This window comes from Trichosurus vulpecula, chromosome 9 (genome assembly GCF_011100635.1).
Source record: "Trichosurus vulpecula isolate mTriVul1 chromosome 9, mTriVul1.pri, whole genome shotgun sequence".
NCBI classification, from domain to species: domain Eukaryota; kingdom Metazoa; phylum Chordata; class Mammalia; order Diprotodontia; family Phalangeridae; genus Trichosurus; species Trichosurus vulpecula.
Genome location: NC_050581.1, coordinates 198,579,398 through 198,606,754, shown reverse-complemented (window position 1 = coordinate 198,606,754; position 27,357 = coordinate 198,579,398). Strand labels below are relative to the sequence as shown.

Sequence of the window (27,357 nt, the reverse complement as noted above, 5' to 3'; positions counted from 1 at the left end):
TCTGAGGTCCCTTACAGCTTTGAAATTATACAATTTTCTGCTGACTTCAGACATTATTCTGGTCCACTTGGGCAGCTAAAAGAATATCTCTGGTTGTAGGCAGGGACCTTCCTCTGTACTGATGAGAGAGGAAAAGGGAACACAGCAAGAGAACCATAGAGATGCCTTTCATATCTGTTCACAGACTCACACACTCAGAGTTGGAAGGGAGCTCCACGGCTAGCTAGTCCAGTCTGTACTTGGGAAGGGATTCCTACTGCACCTTATATAACAAATGGTCTTCAGCCTCTGCTTAAAGACCTCCAGGGAAAGAGACCTTACCACCTTTCGAAGCAGCCCATTAAACTTTGGGCTAGCTCTCGTTGTTAGCGAGTTTTTCCTGACATCTAGCCTAAATCTGCCTCTTTGGGACTTCTCATCTATTTCTTCCCTCTGGGGTGATGTAGAATAAGGCTAATCCCTTCATGTAAGGAAGTGCTTTCCCAGAGGAGGGAAAGATGAGATCTGGTTGGAGGTCCCATTTGTCCTCCTCGAGGAGGCAGCATTTGGTGGTGGGTCTTGAAGGGCAGAGGGGATTTCAAGAGGTAGAGACGAGGGAAGGTAATTCCTGGCATAGAGCAGGGTGAGCAAAGATGTAGAATACATCTTAGAGTTGGTTTCATTCTTCTGTTTTCATTTTTCTATTGACCTTATAGCAAAAAGATCATTTGATAAAATGAACAGAGGAACGAAGATCTGGACTCCATTTTTACCTCTCACATGTCTTAGCTGTGTTACCTTGAACAAGTCACTTACCACCTCTTCCCCACCCCCAACTCTAGGCAACTCTCTCAGAAAAGGGTTTTTAATCTTTTCATAGGTCCTAGTTCCCTTTGGCACTCTGGTAAAGCCTATGAATCCTTTTTCAGAATGTTTGTAAATGCATAAAACAAAATGTACAGATAACAAAAGAAATTAATTATATTGAAATACAATTATCAAAATATTAAAAGCTCCAAGTTCATAAACCTCTTGAAATTTATCCACAGATCCCTGGGCTACATGAACTCCATGTTAAGAACTCTTCGTCATAGCGAATAATCAGCAAAGAAATTGCTGGTCATCATCCATGGAAGGAATTTCCACACCTCAAGTTCCACATGCCAGGTCCGGATCCCAAACAAAAAACCCAGGAGTCATCTATTTCAACCAATCCATCCATCAATAAATATTTACTTTGTACCTCTTGGATACCTACAAACCCTTCTGCAAATTTGCCCCAGCCTCCTTTAGGAGCCTGAAGAGTTCGGTGGAAAAAAGGGCTCAATTCACACTTATAGGACCTGGATTTGAATCTTCACTTTACCAGTCACTATCTGTGTGACTTTGGGTAAATAATTTAATCTCTCTGGGCCTCACTTCTAGCATCTATAAGACGGGGAGGGCAGGGAGAGGACTAGATGACTTGCAAGCTCTTCCAGCCCTAAATCTGTTAAAGTAGACACTTTCCTTCTTTTATTCCTAGATGAATGCAATTATGATGAAACCAATGCCTCCCCTGAGCATTTTTGGGTTCTCAGTGTATTTTTAAAATTTCTAGAACGTTGGCAAGAAAAAGCACAATTTTCTTATCCGATGCTCAGGGCTTGGTGAATCAACGTAAATATGAAGAGGCAAAGATGATGCTTAATGGTTTTCTCATTCCCTGCTCTTCATGAGCAGTCTCCTTTGGGTTCACCTTAGGGGTCCTTTATCCCAGGAAGACCTGGTCAGGTCCAAAGCAATCCTAAACTAGCCACATTCCTGAATAGTCAGTCAGTCCACAACTTATTAAGTATTTGGTATGTGCCAAGATTTGTGATGGGGACACCAAGTCTGAAGTGCCACAAACAGTCTTCCTCATGGAGCTTCCATTCTACTGGGGCTCAGGATCAGAAGAACTGGCAGGCACTTTTAGAATTCTTTGAGATCGAAGAGGACCGTGCCTGTTATCTCATTTGATCTGCACAATCATACTGGAAGTTAGGGGCTATTATTATCCTCATTTGACAGATGAGGAAACTGAGGCTGAGATATAAGTGACTTTCCTAGGATCCCAGAACTAAGAATTGTCTGAGGCAGTATTTGAACTCCAGATCCAACATTCTACCCGCTTTGACTCTTAGCTCCCTTACAAATACAAATCAGCTAGCATTTATTAAATACCTACTGTGTGCTGGGCACTATCCTAGGCACTGGAGATACAACAACAAACAAGAAGCTTACATTCTAACAGAATAGCCCCCAAGTGCCAGGACAGCGTCAGAGCTGATCCCAATGAGTTTTATGTCTTTGTGCACACTGCAGGGAGAATGGAGGAAAGTATCCAAGGACTGCTTTAACTTGCTCTTCCACCTGGCACCAGACCAGCCTCCAGGGCTGTAAGACAGAAGGCCAGGTGGAATTCTGAGGGCGGCACACTTCTCATCTATAACCTCCTCCAAATACTCAAGGGATAATCTGTGGCAGAGAAGGACTCCGAGTGTCCTTGCCCATTAGAAACCTTTATCCTTCTGTTGAAACTTGGGCAGGGAGAGAGAGGCGACAAGGACAGTAAACACTGGAAAAGTGATGGAGATGGCCATCACACCTCAGACAGGCCATTGAATGGACAGGAACAATTTTCAGACACTCTCAACTCAGAGAGGGATTAATAATAAGAGACTCAGAAATAAACCACTGCCAATCCCTTTACCAGCCCCTTAGGTCTTCAAGTCTCCCTACAACTACATTTCCCTCCTACAGGCAGAGCAATATATCACAGGGGCATTGAGGCTAAAAAAAAAAAGAAAGAAAAGAAACCTCATCACAACACTCCCCAACCCTCTTAGTCTATTAAAACAGATTATTTTTTATGGTTCACTCTCTGTTAAATCCTAACTCATTTTATAGACTCTGGTCTTTTTGGGTAGAATCTAGCTGGGTCTGAGATTCATGATTGCTTTGGCTCCATGTGAGAGAGGCGGCTGGCAAGTGTATCCTGAGCTCAGCTAAGGGTCCATTTGTTTTACTTTCCTATTTATTTATTTATTTCACCTTAAATGCCTTGTACATCTTTGCCCTTTTCCAACTGGAATCTTAGCTTGATTTAATGGGGAGAAACTGTAAGCAAGGTATATAGCTGAAGCAAGAGAATTCTTTCTCTTAAATGAAGTGAGGTTTTTTTCCACCTTGTCCATAAAGGACAAACACACCAGCCCTTCCCCTCTTCACTCCTTGCCCTTCTGAATAAGCTCTCCCCAGGCTTTGGTTCTTAAGGATCAGTTTGCTTATTGTCCCCAGCCCGAGCTCATCTTAGAGGACGTCATTTACTGTAATAGCTTTGGTTTTAAGTAGAAATATCTCCAGTGATGCCACCAACCGGAAATAAAAATAGTAATTTTCCAACGTCTCCCATCAGACAATGAGCAGTGGGCCCAGAGCTGGCCGATAAACAGGCCAGCGTCCCTGGATGAGGGGGGCCAAAATGCATGAAATGAACAAGAGGACAACGGACAGATACATTTCTCCTTGCTACCCAGCAGGGGATTTCAGAGAAAGACTATTTCCTTTTAAAAATATATCAAGAGCTCTCTCACAACCAACCATAAGTTAATTCTGCTCATGTGCGCGAAGCTTAAACACTTAACTGGATATTATGGGGGGGGGGGTTGCGTCTCTTTTCCTCTAGCAGTGAAGGGCTTGCAAATGATTGTCACCCCAAGCATCAGCACCCAAGGGACAGAGTAAGCCTCTTCTTGACCCCCCAGATTGTGATTTCAAACAATAGCAACAAATGAGGTTCTCTTAAATGACTAAAACAGGTAGTCAGGGATTATGTCATAAAGATGACTTTCCTTCCAGGTCAGTTCATCTCAATCATTCAATTAAGCAAGCATAACCATGTACTACATACCATGCACTCTATTAACACAAAAAAAGAATTTTGTCCTGTCCTCAAGGGGCATACAAATGGAGGAGACAATATGTAAATAAATGAGTATATACTAGATAGATACATATATTAATTTTAGAGGAGAAAGTTGAAGTGACTGGAATGACTGGGAAGGCCAGTAGGAGGTAGTTTGAGGTAAGTCTTCAAAGAAGCCAAGTATGTGTCAAGAGGAGGAGGTGAGAGAGGAAAGTGAGCATCAAATTTTAAATGAATTACTTCTCTGGCCTGGAGCTAATCTCCTCCTCCCCTCTGCCATTGCAGATCCCAGGATCACAGATTTGCAGCAGCAAGGGAGCTTGGATGCCTCCCAGTCCAACATCCTCATTTCACAGATGAGCAAAATGAAACCCAGAGAGTTAAAGTGACTTGCCCATGATCACACAGTCAATCAATGATCCAGTAAGTATTTATTAATCTCTTACAGTATCCCAAGCATTGTGCTAAACTCTGGGGACACAAAGGAGAAACAACATCCTCTCATCCCAAATCCAGGTTCTTTTCACTGCTACATTCAGCATCCAGGTAGGTAGATGACTCTGGGCCATGCACAGGGTATCTTTGGTATTCACTTTGTATGTGTTTGGCAGGTACTTATCTGTGTAGGGGGGGAGGGGTCAGCTGGTAGAAGGCAAACTCCTTGACGGCAGGGACTATTTTATTGTCTTCACATCCCTAGTGCTTAGGACAGTGCCTGGGGCATAGTCAGTGCTTAATACATTATTGTTGATTGGTTCATCTGGTTCCATTGACATAATCCTATAGCAGTCCAACTGTATTTTTAACAGCACATTTTCAAACAGCAATAAGCTGATGAGTGAAAAGGAAAGAAACCAGAACACTAACAATGAAGGCGAATGGCATTGGGGCAGCAGGCCAGGCTGAATGGGAGGCGGCTATTAAGGAGCCTGTTTGCTTCTGCCTGTCTATCAAGGGGCCCCATCTTGAGATAAGGCTTTTCCAGCATGATCCGAGATGTTATCAAATGCTGTTGTACAAGATTCAGTCTCAAGGGCGGCCTTAAAAGAAATGGCATGGAGTACAAAGCAAAACATCAGTGAGAGGCAGAGAGAGAGATCGAAGAGCTGAGGGGAGGAGGAAGAAGAGGGTACAGATGATGAGGGATGTAGGGATACATTCATGTTTAGGCATGTGGGCGGGGGCTGCTAGGTGCATGCAGATAGGTGTGTGGAGGGGTGTGTGAGCCTGTTTTAAGAGCGATGTGAGCAAAAGAGAAAGCTGCAGACACACAGAGACAGACAAATATATGTGTGTACATGTATCTAGAGCGAGAGACATGGAGATAGAGACAGAGACAGAGACAGACAGAAATGTGTGTGTATAGATACACACAGAGAGACAGAGACACACACGCACAAACACAGATACAGAGAGACAGAGACAGACACACAGAAACAGACAGATATGTGTATATTTTTGTATGCACACATATGCAAAGAGAGGCAGAGGCCAAACACATACAGAGACACAGAGACACACAGAGATAGACAGTCACCCAGAAACAGACAGATATGAGTGTATGTTGTTGTCTATATATGTATATAGCCATATATACATAGAGACAGAGACAGAAAGATACACACATAGACACAAGGAGAGACCCAGAAACACAGAGACAGAGACAGAGAGAGAGAAGAAAATTGAACACCAGCTGCCAAGACGGAAATGATATTTGTTTTTTTCTCTCACACCCGCAGAGCCACCCCCTCTCCCGACTCGGCTTTTGTCCTTCAAAGCTGGGCGAGGCGGCCCCGTTTTCATGCCTGCAGGTTGACCACGCATTGTTATTATACAGTCTTCATGTTCCCATCATGTGTCATCTGACCAAAGGAGAGCCTACAAAGTGAAAGGCTCATGCAAAATTTATGCTTATATGGGCTGTTTCAGTCAGACGAAAAATCAATAGGGTGGGCTCGCTGGCCAGGAGCGCCGGCGAGGGCTGAGTGACACTAACAGCAGCCGAGATTGAGAGGCGGCTTGGCGGGGCCGTCGTCCGGCGGACGGGGGCTCTTATAATGGTCTGCTCACCTTATATTAGCCTTTCCTGGGGATTATTTTTTGATAACAATTATGATTGCGGGGTTTAAGGCAATTACACGATTACAAAGAAAAAGCAGCTTTTTATGCCCCGTAAAGCTGTCATATATTTCACACCACAACTGCTTTCCAATTATTCTGCTACAACGCACTTTGGAAGCAAAATGTCCCAACTGATACATATTAGTCCTTTATGTTTTATAAATAAAAATCTAAGCCGTACTGTAATCCTTCAAAGGGTGCTTCTCCGGTTCCCCCCAGACGAGACTGTAAGGAGAGCAGAGAAGAAAAAAAGAAAAAGAAAAAAAGACAATGGTGGGGGGGCAGGTATATGGTGGGGGTTGCTGGGAGTTACAGATGTGGGTGTGAGGGAGACAGCTAGGGAGATGTAGACAGATCTAGCAAGAGATAATAGAGAGAGACAGAGACAGAGACAGACACACAAAGACAAATACAGACAGAAGCAAAGAGAGACTAAGAGAAAGACAATGTGACAGACCCACAGAGAGACAATAGAGACAGAGACAGAGATTGAGTGAGAGACAGGAGCAAAAAGGAACCAAGAGACACAATGATAGATACACAGACAAATAAAGGGATTTGGAGACTGAGCCAAAGACAGAGCCAGAGATAGTGACAAAGAGAGAGAGAGAGAGAGAGAGAGAGAGAGAGAGAGAGAGAGAAGGCAGCCCTTATTTAAAATGCTAATGGAATTTGTTAAGTGGAGCTTTATGGACACTCACCAATAAGAATTTAATGATGAAGGAAACAATCCTTGAAATTAATTGAGTATGAATGGGGGTCACAGGCCTGTTGTGACAGCACATTAAATAGTCTGGGATAATGGGGCAAGGATCAGCAGCAGCCTTCAAACCCAAGGAAGCGCTAGGTGCCAGTGGCCAGATGGTGGCGGTGGCTGGAGGTGGGGGTGGGGACACTTTGGCTGGCAAGGGAAATAAGAGAGGAACTCCAAAATGGAAAGTTCTCTCTGAGAGGCGAGTGGAAAGAAAGCTGATTTAATGAAAATGTAGATGCTAAACTGTGACTTGAGGGCATGGCATGCCAGGATAGTTGAGGCTAGGGAGAGACAATGACAAGAGAGACCAAGAGTTGGAGAGATAGATGATAGATACATAGACAGATAGACATAAAGAGAAACAGGGACTAAGAGATAGATGATAGAGAAATAGAGAGAGAGAGAACAAGAGAGAGAGAGTACAAGAGAGAGTATGAGACAAGGATAGATCACAGATAAATAGACAGACACATGGAGAGAGACAGAAAAACAGAGACCAAGAGATAGATAGATGAAAACTAGATAGAGACCAAGCAATAAAGAGAAATCAAATGATAGAGAGACAGTGAGAGACAGAGTGAGAGAGACAGAGAGAGCAAGAGAAGAAAGAGATACAGAGAGACATAGAGAAAAAACAGAGACTAGAAGGACAGAAAAACAGAAACAGAGAGGTGGACCTGATTACCACATACAATCAGCAGGACACATAACCTCCTCTGTTCTTCGTGCAGTGGGAAGGGAGGTGGGGTTGGCTGAGCTATCACAGTAGTGTAAGTGGATGACCTAAGTGAGTAATGAAAGATCAAATGATAAAATAACTGATTCCACATGAAAAGAATTTGAAAAGAATGCTCAAGTCTTCAGCCCATCTCTCCAACAGAAGTAAGTACAGTTTGGAAGCCATGGCTTTAAAAACCAATGTCAAAATGTACTGAGGTGTCTGTGATGTACAGTCCCAGCACATGAGGTTTTATTCTTGCTCAGGTTCTGACAGGGAAGGCAAGTATAAAGGAACAGTGAAGATGGAAAGGGAAATGATACTGAGAGTAGAATTTGGGCTTAGAGTCCAGAATAGCTGGCCTGTCTGTCTTCACTGCTGTGGGACCAGGTTTGGTCCTTCAGGTCCATGAGACAGGGCCGAGTGGAAGGGAGATTTTTGCATTTCTGTGAATGAGGTTTTGATACGGCCCTATGATTTCCCTGACATAGGGAGCTTCCAATGAAGAAATTCGACGGGTAGCTAGGTGGCACAGTGGATAGAGGACATTAGGACTTGGAGTTAGGAAAATCTGAGTTCAAATCTGGCCCCAGAATTCAGTCATGTGACTGTGGGCAAGCCACTTAAACTCTCTCTGCTTCCTCAGTTTCCTCAACTATAAAATAGGGATGATAATAGGGCCTATTTCACATGGTTTGTCTATGAGAGATGTTTGTTCTTTTTTTATTTGGCTTTTCTCCATATCTGGGAAAGTGCTTTGAACCCTGACACGTTTCAGATGAATAAGGAAAGGGCATTTACTCATGCCCAGGCAGGACAAGCCGGGGGAGCTAAAGTACGGCAGTAGAATGGCAGTAATACAGCAGTAGAAAAGCTTTTGGAGAACCTTTGTGCTTCATCTGTAAGTCCCCTCCCCTTCTCGCTTCAGGGGTTTCTTTATGAAAGGGATGGTGGGTCAGAAATGGGAGAAAATTCAAGCCAGATAGGATTCACACAGCTGACTTTGATTGTCATGATGTTCGTGCACCAGTGTTGGAGCTGTAATCCAGGACTTTTGGTCAGGTTCAAGGCCCAGGTCTAGGAATAAGAAACGAGTTGTGGAAGGAGAGAAGAGCTTCAAGCGAGGCTCGGCAAAGCTTACTGTACTGAGCTCGCCCTTGTGGGGGATGTTGGAGACTCACAATGGCAGAGGTGGAAGAGACCTCAGCGGTATGTATTCCAACTCTTACTTTAATAGGGTTCTCTTCTATCACATATTTGACAAGCGGTTAACCAGCTTTTATCTGAAGATCTCCTTTTCGGAGGAGCCCACTGGCTCCCAAGGGAGTTCTTTCTACTCTGAAATTTGCTTCTTTACAGCGGCCAGTTTCATTCTTTGGTGCCAAATAAACCAAGACTAACTCCCCTTGCCATTCAAAGACTTAAAGACAGGTTAAAGGATCCCTCTGGGGAAGCTAGGTGGTACAGTAGATACAGTATCTGGTCTGTAAATCCAGCCTCAGGCACTAGCTGTGTGACCCTGGGTAAGTCACTTAACTCTGCTTCCGTTTACTTATCTATAAAATGAGCTGGAAAAGGAAATGACAAACTACTCCAGTATCTCTGCCAAGAAAACCCCACATGGGGTCATGAAGACACAACTGAAAAATGACTCAATAACAACAAAAGAAATCCTCTGCTCCGACTTCCCTGACTAAAACACCTTACTCTCTGTAGCCACAACTCCACTACATATATTGTTTTCCTCTGATAGAATGTGGGCTTCTTGAAGCCAAGGACTTTTTTTTGCTTTTTGTATTTGCATTCTTGGCCCATAGCATAGTGCTCAGTACACAGTAAGCACTTAAATGTTTCTTTTTCCTTCCCTCCTTCCCTCCCCCTCCCTTCTTCACTCCCTCCCTCCCTCCCTTCCTCCCCCCTCCCTCCCTCCCTTCCTCCCTTCCTTCCTTCCTTTCTTCCTTCTTTCCTTCCTTCCTTCCTCCCTTCCTTCCTTCCTTCCTTCCTTCCTTCCTTCCTTCCTTCCTTCTTTCCTTCCTTCCTTCCTTCCTCCCTCCCTTCCTTCCTTCCTGTCCTGCTGTACCATCTTTCTAGAATATGGAGGTTCTTGAAGGCTGTGCTGAGAAGGCTCCCAGGAGAGTCCTGACAACAGACTAGGTGTCTATTTTCTGAAGACCAGCTGGTCTGAATTCAACAAACTCTTTGCTTAGCAGGTTGCCTTCCAGGTAATGCATAACTTTGGGTCACATCAATTACGGGAGACCCTTTGTGAAAGTGTGGAGGGCCTGGAGGGTCTGTTGACAGAGCGTATGGTTGTATGGGGGAAACCAAGGCTTTTGGGGAGTACTGAAGAATTTTGTGAAGTTCCTGATTTCCAGCCAGCTATGGTTAGTGCTTCTCCAACCTCCCCCCACCCATTACTTGGTATTTGCTCTAACTGTAGTTTGCATTTACTTATTTATGTACAACAGAATGCAAGCTCCTTGACAGCAGAGATTATTTTGTTTTTGTCTTGTATTGCCAGTGCCTGACACAGAATCTAGGTGCTTAATAAATACATGTTAAATTGAATTGAGTTTGACAGAATTCTGGTATTGGGTAACTGTTTCCTATAATTATTTAGGAAGAATTCCAAGAGTGAAGGATCAATCATATATAAACTTGGAAGACAAGAATGGCTTTTCAAAATGGGAGATGTTTCTACTTTAATGCCATCCAGGTCTGATGACTTTGCACCGAATCTCAAAGTAAGAAGTAACCTCAGAGACCATGTCATCTCATGCACTCCTGAAGAAGCATTCTCTGCAATATCAGTCAAGGCTGGGAGCCTTTCACTCCTTTGCTCATGTATTACAATTTGGTACATGTTAATCACTAGAAATGGTTTTTCCTATTTCATACCTAAATCTGCCTCTTTACCACTGACCCACTCCCCAACCATCCCCTCATCACTCCTAATTCAATTCCACAAGGTTTTATTGCTTACCTGACAGATAGTAAGTGCTTAACCAATGCTTGTTGACTGGATGTTGCCTGATTGACTGACTGCCTATTTGCAAGGCACTCTTCTAACTGCTGGGGATACAATGATCAAAGTGCAAACCAGTCCTTGTAGACAAGGAGCTTCCATTCTTTGGACTGACTGGAATCCCTCTTCCACCTCACAGCCCTCCAAATACTTGATGATCACTATCATATTCCCCCTGAGGCTTCTCTGCCTGAGGTTATACATCTACATGCCCTCCATCATGGTTTCCTTCAACTCCTGGCCCAAGCCCCTCACCATCCTTGTTACCAGGATAACAGTGAAGAATGGTGCTGAAGCCAAGTATTGCAAAGGCTTCATTCCAGAACCATCACTTTAGGGCTAAGCATTTAGAGCCAGGCTATTATGAAGAGCTATGCCTAATTCAGAATGGACTTAAGTTTAACTGTCAATTTTTAGTAATGGCAAGATGTCTAGTAGTCTATTTCTCTAATTTTGAAATTTGTTCCTATGATCTATGGGACCCAAGCAGAAGAATGCCTCAGTTAATGTCAAATCACTTAACTTAATTCTGAACGTAAGTAATTCATGAGTCATATCCCACACTGGCTTTGAGAAACAGTGCCTACACATAGATAGGATTGGAATCTCCCTGGCCACCATCTTTTCAGAGATTATGATGAGGGCTGAAAACCCCTAAGATTCATTTCAATTCAATTTAACAAGTATGTATTCAGTAACTGCTAGATGGCTGAGTGGACAGGAAGCTGGGCCTGGAATTGGGAAGACCTGAGTTCGAATTTGGCCTCAGACACTTGTTAGCTGTGTGACCCTGGGCAAGTCATTTAACCCATTTGCCTTAATCCACTCAAGAAAAAAATGGCAAACCACCCCAGTATTGAGAACCCCATGGACAGTATGGTCCAGGGGGGTCACGTAGAGTCAGATACGACTGAACAACAATAACAGCGTACCGGGTATTGAGGGCACAAGCCAAAACCCCTTCCCCCAACCCACCAGGTCATTTCAAAGAGAGCTGATGTTCTTTAGGAAGGAAGTATACACCACATACACGGCGGCAAAATCAAACAATATCTAAAGTGAATTCTTTGTAATTTTGGAGTGGGGGCAGCACTAACAATAGGAGGAATCAGGGTGGGCTTGTTGCAGAAGACAACTCTCCTCCACAAAGAAGCTGAAGGGACAGACGATGTTCCCATTGCCACCTTCTATTAGCACAGTTACACAGAGAAAGCAGTTTTGCTTTGAGGGCCCCCTGCTGGCTGATATGGGAGCAGCAGCTACAGCTGGGATGGGGTGGGGGGTGGGGCGCGTTGTGGGTGGGGTGGCAAGACTATAAATCCTGGCATTCTTTTGCTGTTTTTTTCAAATGGTGGTCGTTAAGCACAAAGGAACCTTTAATTAAAATTAACTACTTTACACACACATATCTGCATATATGTACATAATAGATCAACCAATATATTGTATAATACGGTACAGATATTACATAAACACAGATATATGCAGGTGTATAGATATATGCACAAATATATGTATATGTGTGTATGTATATATGTATGTGTATGTATTCTTGTTGCTCAGTCATTTCAGTAGTGTCCAATTCTTCATGATCCCATATGGGGTTTGCCATTTGCTCCTCCCCCTCATTTTACAGATATGGAAACTGAGGCAAACAGGGTGAAGTGACTTGTCCAGGGTCACACAACTAATAAGTGTTTGAAGCTGGATTTGAACTCAGGTCTTCCTGACTCTACGCCCAGTGTTCTATCCGCTGTAGCACCTAGCTACCCCGTGTGTGTGTGTGTGTGTGTGTGTGTGTGTGTGTGTGTATGTACATGTATATGCTGCGTACATGCATATTTACACACACCACAAATACACACACACACACACACATATATGTATATATATACATGTACACAGTAAATATAATAATGTAAATGGAAAACACAATAACATGACAAGTCACTAAAAATCCATCGATTATCTGGTATGTATGCTCTATGTGAGGGACTGGCCAAGCACTGGGGACACAGAGAAAGGCAGAATCAGTCTGTACCCTCAAAGAGCCCTAGTCTAAAATCATTAATCTTAATAAAAATTAAATGTTGTAAGATGATAATGAGCAGGCTTGACTCCAAAGAAGGGATATGAAAAGGCATCTTCCTTTCGTGAAGGGCTAGGAGGGGGACTGTAGTGAAGAACATTATATATAATGTTGGACTTGGCTGATGTCAGTATTTTACTGAATGTTATTTTCTTGTTTTTACAATCTCTCCTATAAGGGATGGCTCCCTGGGAAGGGCAGATAGGAAGGCCATACTGGAGAATGTAGGTAAGATATCAATGCAAAGTCAATAAAAAAAGAAGAAAGTACCACCATGGAGATACAGAACAATAGATAGATTTATGACTGAAAAATACTTATTAAATTAATTAATTGAATTGAACTGAATCGAGGACTACCACAGTGAAGAAAAGAGGCAGCTAGGTAGCTCAGTGGATATAACACTAGGTCTGGAGTCAGAAAGACCTGAGTTCAAATTGGCCTCAGACACTTACTATCTGTGTGATGCTGGGCAAGCCACTTACCCTCTATTTCCTTTAATCCACTGAAGAAAGAGATGGCAAACCATTCCAGTATCTTTGCCATAAAAACCTCACGGACAGTATTGGCATGCCATGGTCCACAGGGTCATGTATGACTGAAGAACTGAACAACAATGAAGAATCTTTTATCAGTCCTACTAAATTGGAAAGGTTTTGAGCATGGTCCAAGAAGTATGTTGCTTGTTCAAGAACCAACCCAGTCAAGTTTGGAGGGTCTCATTGTTGGAGTGCTGGCTACCACGTGATCAATTTTTAACTATGTAAAATTACTGAAAGTTGGGTTAGCTTTAAAATAGGGATCACCCAGTGTTGACTACATAGTAGAAACTTGATATTTGTGGAGCAAATATGATTTTTACAACTTCTTCATTTAAAAGAATGGAAATTTAATTTATAGCAATGCCTCACAAAAGCTAGAGTCATTAAATAACATTTCTTTTTATTCCAAATTCATTACTGTCTCCTTATCCCAAAAGTATATCTTGTGATGACTAGGCAACATGCAGCAGCACCAAAAATGTATGACTGTACAACAGCAGATAACTCATAAGTTTCATCATGTTCTTAGATCGTGGGACATCCACAATTTAATCTAATGGGTTTCCAGACTTCCAAAGCCAGGACAAAACTTTTGGTTACCTCAGGGCCATTTTTCTAGTTGTTGGAATTATCCAGACTTTGTTTTTCCTATATTTTCTCATATTCTGCTCTGACTTTTGAGTATTTCTTGCTCCACAAACTTCAGCCACCGGGCGAGGAAGGGAAATCAAACCGTCTAATTAATAGATGGGAAGGAGGTCAAAATCAGCATCTCCGGGCATGTCTTGGCAGAGATCCTTTTGATCACAAATGAAAAGGGTGTAGCCTTTTCTTGCAAGATGCTCATTACTAATGAGACTGGGAACAAGCATTGTCTCTTTCCACAGAAGACCTCAAACACCCATAGCTTTAATGTGAGTCGACACAGCTTGTAGATCTATCACCATTATTTTTTTTTCTTAAAAAAAGGAAACCAACCCTCAGGTAGAATCAGTGGTCATCAAAACTCTTCTCCTGACCCTTCAGAGAAAGTCCCACACCCTTTCAAGGACATGGCACTTTTCTGATCTCTGTGGAACAAATATCTGCCCAGGAATGTCATCCAATCAAAGAAGTCTTGAGAAGTCCACATTTAGGAAGTTTCCCTGGACTGAGTTGCCTTGTCTTTTCTTTTTTTTTTCCTACCTCTCCATAGGCCTAAAATGATCTCCAGAATTCCTGTGATGTTCTCTTAGTGGAGAATCTTGTAGAAAGCAACTTGAAATCAATCAAGTTGAGCACAACTCCTTGGAAATAGTAAGTACTCAATAAATTAATAAACCAACCAACCAATCAATATTTATTGAGTGCCTATTAGTGCCAAGGTACTGTGCAAGGTGCTAGGGATGGAAAGTACAAGAATGAGCCGATCCCTGCCTCCAGGGAGCTAGTGTTCTACCAGAGAGACAACATCCACACGTAGGAGGAGGTTATACAAAATAAATACAAGGTGACAGAGGAAAGGCATTAGCATGAAAAGGGGAGCAGGGAGGAAGATCAGGAAAGTTTGCAAGTGTGCCAAAGGGCTGAAGTGGAATTTGAGCTGAGATTTGAAGAAAGTTAGGATTCTAAGGGGTAGAAATGAAGAGGGAAGGCTTGCCATTTATAGAGGAGATGGGCTCAACACTCCTCATGGAGTGTTCCCACATTTGACAGTAACCTGACCAAAGCATTTTTAAGGAACACAATATCCACAAGGCTACTAATGGAGTGGACTCTAATGACTTGACCACGACTCACAATGACTGCCTCAAACCAATCACCAAACCCAAGACAGACACTTGCTTCAACCAACTTCTTAGAGACTCATGGTATCAGTGAATAAACCTCTCCAATAAGAAAGATGGAGAATGGGCCAAACCCTTAGAGGGACTGGGAACCATCTTTACAAGGACTTTGGGACTCAGCAGATTCACCTTTAAAAACAGTTGATCACTGTTCAGTGTGTAGAAAACCAAATACCCAGTCTCTTCACAAGGCTTGCTAATTGGCTAGCAATGATGACAGGTTCAATGCTAGGCCCTGACCTAATGTTTCAGAATCAACAACTCCAGTTCTTATCTTTTAAAATAAGTCACTTTCCTTCCACTGGAGATGGTCTTAGCCCTTTGGCACATTCCCTTGGGATGGTGGGGCTAAAGGGATGATCTTTAAATCAACTTCGGCAAGGCACACAATTGGGAGGCTGTTGTTTCTGAAAGGCACTTTTCTCCATGAAAATTGGGATAGTTATTCCCTCTTTGGGGTCCATATCTATAATTTCATCAAGGTCAGAAACTTCTAGTGTGGAAACTCCTGTCACAGATGCAAACCACTCAGTCACAGATCATATCATGGCTATAGAACTGGAATGGGTCTTTGAAGCCATCTCACCCAAATTCTTCATCTTATATAGAAGCCAACTGGGGCCCAGAGAGGTTAGTTAACTTGCCCTAGATAACAAATAGGAGAGGTGAAATTTGAACCCAGATCTCCTGACTTTAAATCCAGTGCTTTTTCCTCTATACCACCTTTGTCTCCATCTTATAGTCTTAGAAGGCTACCAGTGCCACTGAGGGGTTTTAAATAATTTGCCCAGGGTCATACCACCAGCATCTATCAGAGACAAAATTTGAACACAAGTCTTCCTGACTTTACAGATCTCTGCCATGCTACCTTTTATATGTGTCTATACCTGTATTTGAAGCCAATATTCATATACAAATATCCCACCACATGGGCTTCTTTTCAGAAGCAAGTGGTAAGATCCATATCCTTTATAGGGTTTTTAAAGTAAAAGACAAAAAAAAGCCCAATGGTGTAATTGTTAACTGTGTTTCATGGATCCCCATTCTTGAAGAAGGACTCTAGAGTTTAACAATATAAATCAAGTTTCCTATTCAAAATTTTCAGTGACCCACAGTGACAGGATGTAGATTCTTTTATGAGAGACATAAAACACAGCTGGTGGTGAAATATTGTAATGACTGGCCAAGGAAGAGCAGAAATCAATAGATGAAAAGTTAGTGATATTAGGGAATCCTGACCTATTGGAACTCACAAGGAAAACAAGTCTGAGGGAAAATTCTTCTCAAAGCAAAGCCACAAGGCTTTGTTTCTCTTGATCTCTATTTTTTCAGGTTCACCTTTCTTCTCCAACCTAATTCAAACTTTGAAAAATGTTGGTTCTGACTTAGAGTGGCTCTCACTTAAGTTAATGTGAGGAAAATGGTCCAGTAGGTTCCCCCTCCAGTGTGAGGTACTGGCCCTTGAGAACCCTAGAAACCCAGCTAGGATTCTCCCTGCCCTGATTTATTTCACAGTGTAATTCCATTATTGAAAATAGACAGCCTTTTTATATCTTTCAATTCTCTTAGATTCCAAATCACAAAAGGCAGATATTTTCTATTAGTGTTTGATAGCAGGTGGTTACCAGGACTATAAAAAAATAAAGGGCACTTACAAGTTCAGGATAAACCATGATTAATTTTTATTAAGATGATGCATTTCTATATTAGAAATTGACAATTTATTTGGAGATCTTTTTTTCAAGAGTTTAGTCGTTTCCCTCTGTGCAGAATGCAGAATTGTATATGAGATATTTGAGTGTCTAAAACGATGTATGATAAATGAAGTGGCATGCTACTTATACGCTTATCATGTTCTCTGACTAGCAACAGGTTCAGCAAAGGGCACAGCCAGTAAATGAAATTTTCCACCAGGACAATATATCATCAGGAGAAATGTATGCGCTGGAAACTTACAAGCTTGCTCAAGATGCGGACAAGGTGTGAAATGGTAAAAAATGAAAAGCAGAAACATCATACAGTAAATTTCAAATTCAGCCGCATTTCCATATTGGCTGAGGCTAGCGCTTTAACCATTTATGGTCTTGGAGTTTGGAGATGATGCCAACACATGAGGCACTCTGAATATAGAGGTGGGCTTCTTTTATGCATGAATTGATAAAAATCTCTTACCTTCATTACTAAAGCTAGTAATAAAGGGAATGAGAAATTAATGGTATCTATTATGGAGAGAATGTACTGAAAAGGTATTTTGGAGTCATGGAGATTATGATAGTCTCCTTGTAGTCTTCCCTGCTCGCACCACATTGTGCTCAGTTTGGGGCACCACAATTTAGGAACAAGGATGAACGTACCTGTTGTGTTTAACTAAAATTTTCATGAGAGACACATTTGTGACCATGAGGTATGGAGCAGCAAGAAGAAGGTAAGGTACATGGAATTTTAACTATGGACAAATTAAAGTTTTTTACTGAATTCAACCCTAAATTGTGAGCAATGGGTCTCTTCCCCTCCTCCCCCCCCCATTAGAATGTGGATGCTTACAATACTAGTTCTTAATTTCTGCATTACAAAGAAAGTCTTGACATTGTACAATTCTACAGGATCAGGAAACTGACAAGGTGGAACAGGACTCAAAGAGGGTAATTAGCATGTTGTGAGGACTAGGAACCAATTGATTTTGGAAACTGGTGACATTTGGCCAAGAGAAGAAAAAAGTAAAGATTGAGAAGACATAAGAGCTATCTTCTAGTATCTGAAGGGATGTCATGTGGAAGAGAGATTTTATTTGATCTGTTTGGCCCTTTGAAAGGAGAACTAGCAGTGGGCAGAAGTTGCAAGAGAGACTATTTTCAGCATGATGTGGAGAAAAGAGCTGTCTTAGAGTGCAATAAGCCACTTTAGGAGGTGGCAGATTTCCTCTCACTGGAGGTCTTCAAGCAGAAGCTAGATGACCATTTGTCAACAGTCTCATGTGAGAGGGAATTCTTCATTGAGCATAGATTGGACTAGACCAGGGGTGGGGAACTTGTGGCCTTGAGGCCACATGTAGCCTAGGTCCTTGGGTGTGGCCTTTTGACTGAGTCCAAGTTTTACAGACTAAGTCCTTTTTATTAAAGGGCTTTGCTCTGTGAAGTTTGTATTCAGTTATAGGACTGCACTTGAGGACCCAGAGGGCCACATGTGGCCTCAAGGCCGCAGGTTCTCCATCCCTGAGCTAGACAGCTTTTGGGCTCTCTTCCAACTTTGAAAATCCATGATTCGTGACAATGGATGGTTACACTGGATCACCTGAGATCTGGGAGCGATATTTGTACAAATACCAAGGTTCTTTCCTAATAGAAATAATGAAGGCACAAAATCTGTGGAATCATGCTTTGATGCTGCAAGAATTCCTACTTTTATCTCTACAGATATCACAGAAGCACCAAATCTCAGAACTGGAAGGGACCTCAGTAGCCATCTAGTTGAATGGATACCTGAGAAACAAGCCCTGAATCTACAATGTAGCTTGGAAATGTTCATGTAGTCTTTGCTTGGAGATCTTTAATGAGCAAGACCTTCCGCTTCCTAGTCCACTTTGAGACCATTTCTGTTAGGAAGTTTTCACGGCATTAAGCATATATTTGTTGTTTTTTTTTCAATTTCTATCCATTGGTCTTACTGTTGTGATCCAAGGACAAGCACATCCCTTGTCTTGTCCACCTTGCGGCCCTTCAAATACATGAAAAGAGCTTTCATTCTAACATTCCCCCCCACTGAAGATTTCTTTTCTTTAGGCTAAATATTTTTAGATCCTTCAAATGAGCCTATAAGGAATAAACTTGACCCCCTTCACCATCCTGGCTGCCCATAACAAGATTCTTTCTAGCTTATTCATACCATTCTCAAAATGTGGCACCAAGATACTGCAGATGTGGTCTGACCATAGCAAAGAATAGTAGGGATATCATGCCCTTAGTCTTGGAAGCTCCACCTCTCTTAAAACAGCCTAACATTGCATTATCTTTCTTGGATAACACAGTATTGACTCACAGTAAGCTTGGAAGCCATTGAAACTCCCAGACATTTTTCAGATGACTTACCAAAAGCATGCATGGTGAAGAAGAGGAAGCATGGTGAAGTGGAGAGAAAGCTGGGCTCAGAGTCAAGAAAACTATATTCACATCCTTGAATACTTACTGACTCTGTGACCAGAGACAGGTGGCTTTACTTGCCTAAGCTTTAAATTCTCATGTGTAAAATGAGGAAGCTGGACTGGAAATTGGCCTCTATTGTCATTCCCAGCCCTAACTTTAGAATCCTATGCTCTTGTAGTTGTAAAGTTGAGTTTTTGGAGCCAGAAGGCTGGGCTGACAGGTAAAACAGGGAAGGACAAGAGTATCTCCATGTCTCCTCTGTACCTTTGTTGTCTGCTTACATGTTGCTTTAGGCAAAAACATTCATCGAATTGTAGGCATCTTAGCAAAGCCGATCCCTGGACAACAGATGCACAACTTACCAGCTCATCTATACTCAAAGTCTTCCTAGTGTGGGGGAACCTACAGAAACATGTGATCCATCACTATACTCCACAAGAACTCATTATGCTTCCATGACACAAAAGGGGCATCACAAAAAGACTTAGTACAGAGAGGAATAGAACCATTCCTTAAAGAATTCCCCTTGTTAGTTTGCTCTAGTGACAGTGTAAATCGACAGTTCCCAAGGGTGAATTAGCTGTAATACTGTGTCAATAAGTGTAAATTGTTGTAAGTGCCATTGACAGCACTACCGTAGGTCCAGGAGAGCAATAAAAGACACAATAGGGAAGAAGAGAAGAAGAAGCTAAGGAATCATTTGGGAAAATGGAGTATAATCTAAATTCAACTTTCAAGGTCATTGAGAGACAATGGGTTAAAAAGCTAAACACTGTGGAGGAAATCTAAGTGACCTGGAGGAAAAATGGAAGTGACCATTTGTCACATTCAACTGTGTTGGATTGTAGCTGCTATTGGGTCCCTCTGGTGTTACCTTGTTGTCATCTTTTTAAATAGAGGCAAATCTGGGTAGGCAGCAAAGAGAGAAAAGTCATTAAGAAGAGGGGAAGTCAGGGCAGCTAGGTGGTGCAGGCAGTAGAGCACCGGCCCTGGAGTCAGGAGGACCTGAGTTCAAATCCGGCCTCAGACACTTGACACACGTACTAGCTGTGTGACCTTGGGCAAATCACTTAACCCAAATTGCTCTGCCTTCCCCCTGCAAAAAAAGATGAGGAAAAGTCAGTAGGAAGGTCTATATTTCAGAAAGGAAAAGATTAGGTTAAATTTAACAATAAAAGTTAAGAAGAATGGAAGTCTGCCAGGGAGAGAGGTATAAAAATACTCTTCAACCAGATGGTGTGCTATATGTCACAATATAGTAGAGGATATTAAAGTATTAGAAATAACTAAGACTAGAACACTTCTTTCCTGACTTTAAGTCAGGAGTTCCTTCCACAACATCATGGTGAATACAGGTCTATTAGCTAGGGCGGCAAAACCTGAATGAAAGTGTAATTTTCCACCAGTCACTAGAATCCTGCCTTCTTCTCATTCTTCCCTCCTCCTAAGTTGAATTTTTCTAAACATCCCCTAATTCTGAAGTTGTAGGATGAACTGATTTCATACCTACTAACAGTACTAAATTAAAACCTTGGTTAAAGTTTATATAATTAACAACTCCATATTTTAACTTATTCTTTCCCCTTGATATAGTCAATGAGATGGCACAATGGATAGAGCACTGGGTCTGGTCAGGGAAAGGTGAGTTCAAATCTAGCCTCAGACGCGAGCTATGTGACCTTGGGCATGTCACTGGACTTGTTTAGTTTTCTCAACTGTAAAATGGGAATTATAAGAATACCCACCTCCCAGGGTTGTTGTGAGGATCACATGAGAAAATATTTGTAAAGCTCTTCACACAATGTCTGGAGTTGCTATATAAATGCTAGCATCGTTATCATCATCATCGGATTGACCATAGCACACATAGGTATCGTTTATTCTTTTCTCCTGCTATGACTGGCCATACCATACTTAGAGGCAACTTTCATGTTAAATGGATGGATCCCAAAGAAAAGAAAGAACGGACATATGAGTGACTAAGAGAAGGCTGGGTTGACAGGTAAAACAGGGAAGGACAACAAGAGTACATCCATCATGTTTTGTCACTAAAAATATGTCAGCAATCAGTGTCATTTAGCATTCTAATGAGAAGAGATGACTGAGTAAGGAAGGATGTCTAACAGACCTTTGAAAATGAGAATCTCTCAAGTCCTTAAGCCCTGGGCTAAAGGTACCTGAAATGAATACAATTTACAGTGAAGTTAGAATGCCAGGGGCTCACAAACTACATCTGATTTTTTTTCCATGCTCAAAATTGAACCATTCAGTATTTTAAAGTGCCATCCTAATCTAGCCTTTTGAATGTCTTTAAATGGGCAATGTGCATTTCATCCTACAGAGAAAACACAATGTCCTTGGTTTATTCTCCACAGAATCGAGCTCTTTTAGCATATACTAAAGATGTAGCTTCCATGAAATTTATTTTAAAGCATGAAAGACTGGAGACCCACATATGCATAGGCAGAAGAATATTAAAGATTCAACATTGACTTCCACGGCACTGAATGCTATTTAACGCAGACTCTCAGAGGATACGTCCCTGAGCCCCTCTTTCCAAGACTAGGAGTCGGGAGAAAAGAGTGAGTCAAGGAAAATGGAACCAACCGATTGATGTAATTAAACTTATTGTCAAATAATAACACAAACACACACAATAGGACTCCATGCTCAGTTATTGAAGAGAAAATCATAAAGGTCATGCAGCAAGAAAGCGACACAAGGAGTGAAACTCAAATTCTCAATTCGTTTGAGATTAGGAATCGGAAGACCTCCTTCTTATTATCTGTGCTACCTTGAGTAAGTCATTTCTTTTCTACAGGTCTCAGTTTCCTCAACTGTAAAATGAGAGGGTTCAACTTGATGCTTCCCAAGGGCTCTTCTTGCTCTAATTCTATGATCCCACTGCAAAGCACTTAAGAATAACTACCATGTAGGGCAAGGGCACTGACCTGGCTGCCAGGTGCAGGATCTCATTAGCTGTGGGATCTTGGGCAACTTCCAGCCTCTCTTGGAATCCATTTCCCCATCTGTAAAAGGAGGGGAAGTGGGCAGCTAGGTTAAATGACCCTGGTGATCCCCTGAATGTTCTATGATTCTAGGGAGCAAATAAAAGAAATAATGGAGGAAAATGTTCTTGAAGAATGCATTTCTAAAGGAGTCATGAACTATGCTATTGACAGTATTGACACATTAATTAAGGAGGTGGTTAGTGTTAATGTTAGGAAAGATGGCAGGTTTTCAATTTAGGCTGACACTTTTAAAGACTGAGTGTTGATCAGGAGTACAGAGCAGTGCCACAGCATCTAGGAGAGGCCATCTGCTATCTTTAACAAGATTTAATTCAAGCACCTGGGAAAATATCCTCTCCTGATCAGGGATTTCTAACCTTTCTGTTGTCATGGATACCTTTGGCAGTCTGGTGACCCTTCTTAGAATAATGTTTCCCCTAAATTCATAAAATAAAATATGTAAGATTACAAAGGAGACCAATTATATTAAGTATAGTGATATTGACATGTGTGGATATATATGTATATATATATGTATATGTGTGTGTGTATATATATATACATATGTATATATGTGTATATATATGTATGTGTGTGTATATACATATATATATATATACACATATATATATATGTATATATATATATGTATATATCAAGGTCTAGTCTCCCCCCCTGACTCTCGTCCCACATCATCAGATTCCTGCTAGATGTCTCCACCTAGATGTGTCATCAGCCTCTCAAACTCAATATATGACATGAAACTCACTACTACTAACCTACTTCCTACACATCTCCTCCTTTTTTGCCGATGGTAGTACCATACTAGTTACCAAGGTTCACAATCCCAGGATCATCCTTGACTCTTTTATTGCCATACCCAACCATCCTCCAAGTCTCATCAATCCAACTTCACAACATGTCTTACATCTAATCCATTCTCTCCAAACACATAGCCTCTACTCTGTTTCAAGTTCTCATCACCTCTTGACTTAATATTGCAATAGTCTTCCAAATGGTCTCATTGCTCTAGGCTTTCTCTTGTCCAACAAATTCCACAGAGCCACCAAATAGATTTCTAAAATGCAAATCTGTCCCTGTCATTCTCCTTTCTCAACAACTTCAGTGGCTCCCTGTTCTCTCTAGGATTAAATACACAGTATTTAGCTTGGCATCGAACACCCTCCGCAATGTGGCTCCTAGCTTATTTTGTGTTACTTCCCTTCATCTAGTCAAGTTGACTTTTTATCTGTTCCCTTCTATGACATTCCACGTCTGGTCACTGTACCATTCCACAGGTCTGGAATGCACAGCCTCCTTACCTTCTCTCAGAAAATTCCTGGTTTCTTTCAAAGCACAGCTCAGGTGCCTTCTTTGAAGACCTTATGATCCCTTCTCATTGTAAATCTGTGATTCTATGAGCTGTGAATATATTGTATTTCCAAGATAGAAAACAAACTTCTTGGAGGCAGGGACCAATTTAGTTTTGTCTTTGGATTTCCAGTACCTGGGTGCTTAATAAATGCTTGTTGAATTATGTTAGATTGAATTTGTCTGTGGACAGACCATTAGACTTGGCATCAGGAAGAGCTGGGTTTGGATAACTCTGCAAACAGTCATTTACTGTGTGACCCTGGGCAAATCACTTAACTTGTCTGAGCTTTGGTTTTCTCATCTGTAAAGTTGGGATAATAATCATACACACCTCTCTCAGAATTATTGTGAGAATCAAATGGGATTTAACATTCTTTGCAAACCTTTAGGCGCTCAGTAATTCAGGTATTATTAACATACTGGGAACAGGAGAAAGGATGATAGGAGCTGCTATTTATATTTTTAAGGAGCCATTATGCATTTTTTCATAGAGCTACATCATGGGATGTATATGTAAACTGAAAACTGGGGAAAACTCACTGAGGAAAACTTACGGGGTTACCTTTGGGTGAAAAAAAGGCTTGGATGCTTTGAAGACCTTACCCTTTTTTCTGGTGACATGACCTGAAATGCTAAAGTTGACTATGTTCCAATATTGAGGATTTGGGAGTAGACAACACATAGGCGTCTAAAGGATTCACCAGGAATAAATTAGGTAACCCTATTTGATGCTCTTTGTTTCAGAAAATGTTCAGAGCCAACAGATCATCTAGTAAGCGTCTGCAGACAAGTGTCATGGAGACATTAGGAAGTGAGAGGATGGTTTCAGAAACAATGAAAATATTACATGCGGAGTCAAGGAATTTGACTGATGTCCTTGAGGGAGCACAAAACTCCATTTCATGGGCAAATCAAGAGCTTAACACCAAGGAAATTGATGTCATGCTGGAAGGTTCTCTCCAGCAGGTGCAAGACCCAAGGAGAGAAAGGGTCTCCATCCAAGCACATCCCTCCTTCACTCGGGCAGTCAATTGAAAATGCAGACAAAGCTTAGCTTTAATTACATAGAAATTGGTGAAGTCATTGGCAGCCAGGGGCCATATGAGAATTGTGGAAGTGGAAGCAGATTGATATAGGGAAGTGAGAGTTGCTTTTGGAATTAGGGGGCCTGGGTTTGAATCCTGTTTCAGCATCATATCATCTGTGCAAAGTTGGGCAATCAATCAGTCAGTCCTTCATCCAGCATTTAAGTAGCTGATCTGTGCCAGACACTGGGCTAAGCTCTGGGGATTCCTGCCCTCCTGCAATTTCTATTCTCCTATGAAGAATTTCACTGTGCTTCACTCTCCTGCTACTTCATGTCTCTGGGCTTTTCAAGATGGGAGAGGAAGAGAAATGATAACGTGTGAGGTGCCTTCTAGCTCGGAAATGCTGAGCCTATGCCTTCTCCAGGTTTCAGTTCCCTCATTTGTAAAATGAGGGACATGGATCGGATGATTTCCAAGGCTCTCTTCAGCTCTGACACTCTGTTATCCAATGCATTTGTTATTTCCACTTCTTGGGGGGAAGGAATTGATTTTAAAAATAGAAGAGCAGAAACTCTGTTACTTATGAGTGAGACCATGTAACTCTAAGCAGATATAAGTGTGGAATTCATAGCATTAGATCTGGTTTATCCACTGCAGCTGGGTGGGCTCAGATCAGAGGTCTCAGCTGAATTTCTTCAGAAGCTTACTATTTTAAATACAAGTCTTTTAGTTTCCATAGAAAGACCCACTCTTCACAACAGTAGCCTATCTCAAACCCAAGGAAAGCAAAAGGCTAATAACTTAAAGGGTTTAGGAGGCTCTCCCCCAGGCTTTAATAGGAGGGAATCAGATGCAAATGGAGGTGGTGGTGCTCAGCCTTCCTCTACTTCTACCTTTCTTTCTGTTTGCTTGTTTTTCTTTCAAGATCCAGAGTTGAGATCACGAGAAAGTTTATCATTGTCTTTGGCCAGCCAGTGCCCCTTCCTCCAGTGGAATAAAACTCCCATATTGAAAAGGTATCAAAGGATCATTTGGGGAAAAGAATCCAAAGCTATAAGTGATTGGAATTTGTTTGGGAGGAGGGAAGTATCTCCAGGTAACAAACTATGAAAATACCCTGAAATGATTATGAAAGCTTTCTTTTTTCATAGAGAGGCAAGGACAAGGACACACTCTTAGCCTTTGGGATAATGCCGTCAGACTTACCTGACATTTCATATTCTTTTGCCAAACTCATTCATTCGCTCATTCATTCATTCATTCACATATTCATTTATTTTCCTAGGATCCAATTGTGAGAAACGTGGTTTTGGCAATCACTGGACTTCCTAGGCAGGGCCAAAGTCCTGAAGAAGAACCCTCTGATAATCCCTAGGGAAGGCTGTACAGACCACAGGACTCCCAGAGGAAGACCAAGTGGTAGTCATCCCTTAATCTGTGGGGATCACACGGCCTCCTAGGGGTAAGACCCTAAGGAAGACCCAAGTGATGGCCCCTTAGGATGGCAGTAAGATCACAAGGCTCCCGAGACAGGGCCGGAAGTCCCATGTGATGTCCCCTTAAGAAGGCCGTGCAGACCACAGGGTTCCCCAAGGGAATCCAGAGTGGTAGCCCTCTTAACACCGCAGTGGGGATCACAGGACACCCCAAGACAAGATCCAGGAGTAATCCTGGCGAGCTTCCGCTGCCTGTTGCTTCCCTTCACTTGACCTTAGGAAAATCCATGTGATTTGCCCATTCACACCCAAAGAATTCAGGTCCAGAGTGGGCAGAGGAAGGCATTTTATTACACTCCCTGGGAGAGCAGGTGTAGTGCTCGCGGGAACACTCACACTGATACAGCTGCAGGAGCAGGGGTAACCATTCCCTCCACTCCTGCTAGAGTCATGGTTAGTTTACAGTCTTCGTTTTTTACATAGTTTTCCTAGGTTATACAGTTTGTATAAATAGGATAATAAGGATACAGAAGCAAAAGTGAAGTTAATTAGATTTTCCTTGTCTTAGTTTAGGATTAAACTATATTCTTTTACTTCCCCTACTTTCCCTCTTTAACATATGCAAATTATGCAAATCAGTAGGCCTGGATTCTTGACCAAGACCAGACCCTAGATAAGCTTGAACAGGTTCAAGTGGGTTTGGCCTCTCTAATTCCCCAGACTGCCTTCTCAAAAAGTATGCACATGCGTACAAGCCTCTGACCTCTCACCTGACCGACCTTGAGGCCTGGTCTCTGCTAAAGCTGGGGTGGGGGAGGGCAGGGAAGCACACCTTTAGTTCTGTGGAAACAAAACTCCTCCTCCCATTTCTTACACTATGACTTAGAGCTGAGCTGGGGCTTAGAGAGAATCTTGTCCAATGCCCTCATTTTATACAGGAAGAAACTACTGCCCATTTCATTCATTCAACCAAAAAGTCATTACATGTTTACCATATGCAGCGCATTATTTCTACCCTTAAGGAGCTTGTGTCTAGTAGGGGCCCAAAAGGTACAAACATGTCAAAGGATACAACATGTTAGGATGTGAGAAGAGCACAAGGAGCACAACTATGGTGATGACAACACATGTTTACACAATCATTTAATGGCCTTAAATTGTTTTCCTCACAAAAATCCTAAAAGGGAAGAGGAAAAATATTATACCCTAAAGAATCTTTTTATTATTAATTATACCCTAAAGAATAGAGCAGTTAGGTGGTGCAGGATAGAGTCCCAGGCCTGAAGTCAGAAAGACTCATCTCCATGAGTTCAAATCCAGCTTCAGACACTTACTAGCTATGTGACCCTGGGCAAGTTACTTAATC

At 41.9% G+C, this 27,357-nt stretch overlaps 1 protein-coding gene across 2 annotated transcripts in view; it reads right to left on the bottom strand.

The window, feature by feature from the left end:
* POU6F2 (POU class 6 homeobox 2) overlaps nucleotides 1-27,357 on the bottom strand; it is a 507,199-nt gene that overhangs the window by 203,189 nt on the left and 276,653 nt on the right. The gene's annotated exons all lie outside the window — the stretch shown is intronic.